Source organism: Argentina silus (assembly GCF_951799395.1).
Source record: "Argentina silus genome assembly, chromosome: 7".
Classification (NCBI taxonomy): domain Eukaryota; kingdom Metazoa; phylum Chordata; class Actinopteri; order Argentiniformes; family Argentinidae; genus Argentina; species Argentina silus.
Window position 1 is genome coordinate 23,125,478 of NC_139661.1, and position 7,234 is coordinate 23,132,711.

Below are 7,234 nucleotides of genomic sequence, written 5' to 3' on the forward strand. Positions count from 1 at the left end.
GGAATCAAACCCACAACCTAAGCGTTGTTAGTGCCAAGCTCTACCAGCTGAGCCACAGAGGGGATAAAGGTACTCTGCTCTTTTCCACTCTTGAGTTCAGGCACCCTGTCCCCCCACCCAGGCGGCGGGAGGTAGAACTGTCACACACACACACACACACACACACACACACACACACACACACACACACACACACACACACACACACACACACACACCCAGGCGGCGGGAGGTAGAACTGTCCTCCCACCCAGACGGCGGGAGGTAGAACTCTGAGTAGAGAGGGTGTGAAGAATTCTCCAAAATGGAAGTGGCCTTGCTTAACAGATGATGATGAGGTACCAAAACTCTTATTTTGAATAACTAGTCTCTGTATAGTTGGTCTGCTTCAAATTATGCTTGATGCCTTTGGTTGGTGCGGCAATCTACTGTATGTAAAAACAGAACCAAATTGACCCAGCACTGACCCAACCCAGAGCTCGGTCGGAACAGGCCTCTGCTCTGTACTGCACCGTTCTGCATTCCAACTCAAATTGCTATGTTCTGTATAAGGATCCAAAAATAGCCCCAGCCATCCCCCAGAACTCCCTACTGCCTCATTTACAACAACCACTGGATCAGCCAATCCAGCGTCTCCCGTTCCACAGTAATGTCTACCCTGACTCTGACTCCTTCTTTCTACCCCATTACTTACCCTATCTCTCTAACTCAATTCAAGAGGCTTTATTGGCATGAAATACATGTGTTGCCAAAGCAGTGGAATTAGAGATAGCAGTTTGAATACCAGATGGCTTCATATTTCCTCATCTCTTGCTCTTTCCCACCCTCCCTCTCTAGATGTTATATTGTTATCTAATCCATATTTACAGAAATATTATCATTCCTTTGTGTTCTGCTGTGTCCTGTTCTCTCCTCTCTCTTCTACTCTTTCTCTTCACAAGATTGGAAACCATCCACCTCTTAAAAACCATGACCGCAATCTCCTGACTTCACTCCCTCTCCTTCAGTCTTTCTCATTAACACACTCGCTTGTGTTTTGCCCTCTTGCCCTGTGCCTCTGTCCTCGGTGAACTTCTTTGGCTGAAGGGCTGAATGCAAGTCCAAACCGCCCCTCCTCCCTTCAGCCTCAACTTTACTAATGTTCTACCCCACTATTGTTCACATTGTCATAGCAACCCCAAAAACATCTGAGACTCAACAACCAGATTCTGTGGTGTGTGTGTCCTGCTTCTCTGACTCGCTCCTCTATGTGCCTACCCTTCAGACTAATATGGTGTGTAATGATATTAATAATTGAAAGTACAGGCCAAGTAATAATGATGTCCTCACAACTATGGAGTGGAAAATATGCCCTTGTATTTGGAGTGGAGTCAGACTGAGGGTCATTCCCAGGGCACTTTCCACTAGCCAGCCCCCGTGATACCCATGTGTGTGTGTGTGTGTGTGTGTGTGTGTGTGTGTGTGTGTGTGTGTCCGCGCTGAGAAGAATCTTAAGTATCTGATTCCTGTTATGTAATCTGTCCAGACATTGTGTTATGCTAGACACAGCCAAGACACACTCTTCTGTATAACAGAGTAATACTACCATATAATGCATAGGCTTGCTGCATAGCGATTGAGTTTGATCATATGGCATTGAAGCTATCTGTGGGGTACATATCGTAAATAACTGTCTGTTATTTGTGAAGGGCGGATAGCATGCTATGCTTCATCATAATCGATGCGATATCTGTTCTAAATTCATGACCCTCAACGGAAGATAACACTTAAGAAGTCTGTGTCGCTGCTGTAGATAATATCAGCCACGCAAAGGCTCCATCCCGACACGCACTAACTGGCGACATTGTACCCTATTTCTATGCCAATTACAAAGTGCTTACCTTCCGAGTTATCGATCGTAAAGCGTGGACGACAGATTCATATCGCTGCAATAACACAGCCTTCTTACTTCTGATGCAGATACTTACTTTCTGCTGATATTTCCCAGTCTTCTTGGTGATGTTGTTTCAGAAACGGGCTTCGTTTTTCTCCCACGTTTTGACCAGTGTGAGTAAGTAGTGAACCGTTCGCCGTGCACCGTCTGCTCCTTCCCTCCGCGGTTCTCCTTCTCCTCGCGTTGGAAACAATCGTCGGCGGCGCACGGACGCACGGGGGGTTTGCGTGCGTGGCGAGCGCACGAGGAGGAGAACCCCATCTGGTGTAGCGGACCTCTGGGCTCCCGACCCGGGAACCAATCACATCACGCCCTGCCGCCCCTTTGTTCGCGCAGTGAGGAGGTGAAGAGAATAGGACGGGGAATCCCGCAAACAATGCGACCCCAAACACACATTAGGGCGACATATAATAGACCACGATCCCTATTCTACTGCGCAAAGTCCAGATAATATCATAGTCGCATACATGCATAGGCGGACTATCCTTTTTTGGGGCATTTTTAACAAATGTAAGTAGACAGGTAGGTCAAGAAAAAAAAAGCCTATGTATTATTATAAAAAAAAATCTTCAAATAAATAGATGTTATGGTTGGGGTTTAACAGCTTTTATGAGTTTTCAGTTACATCCCTGTAGGCCCTATGTATTACCACAACATTTCCTATATCCAAAAGTATGAGACAGGTTGTGCTCAGAGAGCTCTTCCCTCTCCTGCTCTCGGACAGTAATCTTCTCGGTAACATCTGCTCTCCCTGCGGAGCTCCACGGCTTAATATCTGACAGCAATTAAGACTGAATGGCTGTCTGTGTTACCAGACACAAGAATATGCCTAATCTCTCTCTACCAAATGACTGAGAGAGAGAGAGAGAGAGAGAGAGAGAGAGAGAGAGAGAGAGAGAGAGAGAGAGAGAGAGAGAGAGAGAGAGAGAGATGTTCAGCATATTTTCAATGATGTAGAAGCCGAGGGAAGAGAAAAAGCTGCAGGCCTTTTCAGTGAAATAAAGACAGGAGACGGTATTCATTCTGTAACATCTTATTAAATAGTTTTAGGAACAAAGAATATAACATTTTGCTGCTACTATTAGTATACACAATGCCTGGTCCATAAGTTTTCAGCACACTGTACTTAATTCAATATACATTTATATATTTTTACAACTGTTCAAAGTTTCTCAGCTCTTTCTCGATTTGTACTGATACTGTAATAACATGAACAGAAAGCAATGTTAGAAAAATACAATATGAAAAAGTTCTACCTAACGAAAGTATTCCACCAAACTACAGATTTAAAATAGAAGAAAAGAGTATTTTCTTTTTTATTCTTAAATGCGGCATGATGATTTAGGATTAAAATGCATGATTTCTTTCTTACAAACATTGTCTGTAAAAACATAACAATTATGTATAAAAAAAAAAAGAAAACAAGAAAAAAACCATTAAAAAGATAAAACACTTGAGGAAAAAAAAGTACAGTTTTCAGATAGCCTCCCCTTCAAAATAACTGAAAGGGATTGATTTCTTTGTGACACCTTATGGCCATGTTGGAAAGACCCGTCATTGATCGTGGGTTAAGTCTATGACCTGGAGCATGACCTACCAAACTAATGGACACAGATTTCTGTTAAAATGAGAAGGTCTGGTTTAAGTTGTAATATTAGGGCTGCAACGTTGTTTCAGGGGTGTAGTTCTATCACAACCCTGTAGGAGACATGATCCACGCTGTGGGGGAATGAGACCGACTCCTGGACCGCCACTCTGTCCAGGAACCAAGAAGCTCCATGCATTACAGACTAAAGAGATCTGACCAAGCAGAAAGAATCAGGTAGTCAGGTGGTAGTCAGGTAGTAGTGAGGTAACTAGAAGCTCCAAGTAAACGCTGCCCTTAGGCACTGATAGGCCCCCATCCTTATCCCAATCATTAGGAGGGAGAATGCAGGACCGGCCTTGGATCAGTGTCGAGGGGCAACTTCATCACTACTTGCCCCAGACGGACAGGCTCTTAATAAAGGTGGCCAACCGGTGTGTAAATTCCTGCATTCAGCAACATCAACATTTCAATAGAAAAAATCATGTACACTAAACAAAAGAAGACACTGACAGCATATCTGCACTGCAGGAGTGGAGGGGGAGGAAGGTGAGGAGGAGGGGGGGGAGGGGAGGGGGGGGGGGGAGGTGAGGAGGAGGAGGAGGAGGGGGGGAGTATATGATGGAAAAATATCTGCGAGTTGCATTAACGCGGGGGGTGATGTCATAGAAACCACATGATAGAAAATGCATGTGTGTATAAAGGAATTTCACCACAAAGAGGTGCCAAAATACCCCCCCTCCCCTCCTCTGACCTTCCACCCCCCTGAAAAAGAAAGTAAATTGAAGGACTGGTCTCTTACTTCTATTGGATCCCCTGTACGTGCTCTCAGGGAGCAGGGGAAGGCAGCGTGGGCCGTAAAGTCACAGAGGAACACTTCCTTACCGGGTAAACAAAGTTGCACAACGCCCCTCTCAAGAGGTAGGTACCAAACCTCCGACTCCACCTCCCCTTTCATCGTACATTGGTTACAGTTACGGCTGATAGTTCCTAACAGGATGGGATCGTTTTGTGGTCTTGAATTTGAACATCTTTTAGTGTTCTCTAACCTGGTCACTATCTGGCCATGCTAGGAAGGACGGAAGTACAGCACGAGTTTCTGACCACAAATGTGATCACTTTCAACCACTAACCACTAACTAACTAACCACTAACTAACTAACCACTAACTAACTAACCCCAACCATGAATAAATGACTCATGTACTTTCTGCAACATGTGTCCGTCCTAGCATGGCCAGAATTAGTTCATTCTAGTATGTTATCAAGTGACCAGCCTCCATCCTCCATCCTCCGTCGAGCCTCTCTTTGCCTTCTAACACACTGGAGTGGAGGCAGAAATCGGAGGACGGGCTCATTGGAATGCATGGAATGAAGCCCAGTATTAAACACACCATTCCATTCATTACAATGAGCCCATCCTCCAATTTCTACCTCCACCAGCCTCCTCCATTGGATACAGAGTTAAAGGTCCTGACTTTGACATTCCACTGTCCAGGTCCAGTTCAAAAGTGTTTTAAACAAATATAACATGCATGGAATGACCTAAGAGCACCATGTGACATTTCTGTTAAATGATGTATATTTGAATGTTGGTTTCCCCTGTCCAGTTTCTGGCAGACTAGAGAGATTATCATCTCTAGAGATTATAACAACATCTCTCTCTGCTGTAGGTCTGCAGGGGAAAGTCATCACAATATTCTGAGGGGCAGAATAAATCTGTATTCTGATAAATATAGTTCTGACAATGTGCATGGAGGCACACAAATATGCTTCTCATAAACTTCACTAAAACACTGACTTTCTTACTCATCATAAATAAATAAATAAAACAATCAAAGAGATAAAATCAAGTAAATCTAGAATGTGATTTGAAATAGTTTAAAATATAGCATTTCTGAGCCAGAGTGCTGCTCAGCAGCTTTGGGGTCCTCACCGGTGTGTTGTGAAGAGTATGGTGACTGAGGATGTTGGACTGCATGTTAAATCGACTATTTCCTCGAACAGACCATGAAGATATATTATATTCTCTAAATAAAGTTGCAATTCAGTTTGAAGAGCGGACACCTACAGTGAATGGGAAACTACAGAGGTGGATGGGGAGGGTGGGGGCTGGGGGCTGGGGTGGGGTGGGGGGCTGGGGGGGCGGCTGGGGGCTGTGTGAAATTGACACATAATACATAAAATAAGTGAATAATGCCAACAATATGAACAATGACATCAGCAACAATCAGAACAATAGTTATCAATAGTGATAGTAATCAATAGGTGCAGGACACTAGATTGTACAGTCTGTGAGCCATTGAGAACCCCCCCCCCCCCGCCCCCACCCCTAAACCTGAAGTCTGGGACCATATCCCAATATACACGCTCACATACTTTGTAGTATACACTGCCAATACAGCACTTCATTCTGAAAGTAGTATGCAAGTTCCCATATTGGTGCACGTTGTATGGTACAGTACGGTGCCGTGTGTGTCTGCAAATCAAACATGTTCACTTGAACTGAACAGCAGAGTAGAACTGACACCGTCATCAGCATAGGACAGGACAGGGTAGGACACAGGCCAGAGAGCTTGGGGACGGGATAGTCACTGTAAAATCACCTCTGTGTCTCTCCCTACGTCTGTCTCTCTCAGGCACCTGGGTGCTAAACGTTTCAAAGCTTCTCCCCTCCTCTGCAAACCTGCACTGATGTTCCTGCGGCCGTCTTCATCTGAGCGCTCCTGACTCAGGTGTCAGACGGGTCCAACCCACCTCTAGAACCACTACACATGTGCCTACAAAAATGACATAAAAAACCCTAGCCTAATAGGAATTAAATATATACCATAACAAAATTAAGGTTATTAGTGAGATAGAAAAGTATTTAAATTCTAAAACGTGTTGCTGCAAGTGCACATTTAGCAAACTAAGTGCATTCTGCTACGTGCTAAAGTGACGTAGCTTCTCTAGCTAACTCTACAAGCCGGACGAGGGGCTGTGGCGACGTTCAAGAGCAAGAGGGGTTTGGTGGCGTTCAAGAGCAAGAGGGGTTTGGTGGCGTTCAAGAGCAAGAGGGGTTTGGTGGCGTTCAAGAGCAAAAGGGGTTTGGTGGCGTTCAAGAGCAAGAGGGGTTTGGTGGCGTTTGTTAGTGCTGCGTATGATAATACTGATACAGTAAGGTCTGCTGACAGGGTGATCATGTGAACTCTGACCTCCACCCAGATAGAAGATTCTCAACGCTCAGTCCTGAGTCAAGCTCTAGTCCTGAGTCAAGCTCTAGTCCTTGAGTCAAGCTCTAGTCCTGAGTCAAGCTCTAGTCCTTGAGTCAAGCTCTAGTCCTGAGTCAAGCTCTAGTCCTGAGTCAAGCTCTAGTCCTTGAGTCAAGCTCTAGTCCTGAGTCAAGCTCTAGTCCTTGAGTCAAGCTCTAGTCCTGAGTCAAGCTCTAGTCCTGAGTCAAGCTCTAGTCCTGAGTCAAGCTCTAGTCCTTGAGTCAAGCTCTAGTCCTGAGTCAAGCTCTAGTCCTGAGTCAAGCTCTAGTCCTTGAGTCAAGCTCTAGTCCTGAGTCAAGCTCTAGTCCTTGAGTCAAGCTCTAGTCCTTGAGTCAAGCTCTAGTCCTGAGTCAAGCTCTAGTCCTTGAGTCAAGCTCTAGTCCTGAGTCAAGCTCTAGTCCTGAGTCAAGCTCTTGTCCTTGATGGGGGTAGCTGGGCGACCGCTAGGCTAGGTGAAGCTATA

General features: G+C 45.1%; 1 protein-coding gene and 1 long non-coding RNA gene across 2 annotated transcripts in view; both read right to left on the bottom strand.

The window, feature by feature from the left end:
• LOC310806808 (ras association domain-containing protein 2-like) overlaps positions 1-2,091 on the bottom strand; it is a 10,070-nt gene extending 7,979 nt beyond the window's left edge. The window contains exon 1 of the mRNA XM_083673056.1: positions 1,968-2,091. The gene's annotated coding sequence lies outside the window, so the exon portion shown is untranslated. The remainder of the gene's footprint in view (positions 1-1,967) is intronic.
• Positions 2,092-2,950: 859 nt separating this feature from the next.
• LOC310807684 lies at positions 2,951-6,865 on the bottom strand. The gene is made up of 2 exons (XR_014554330.1): positions 4,674-6,865; positions 2,951-4,636 (listed from the first exon to the last, which is right to left on the bottom strand). It is a non-coding gene; the product is annotated as an uncharacterized lncRNA (long non-coding RNA).
• Between the last annotated feature and the right edge of the window lie 369 nt (positions 6,866-7,234).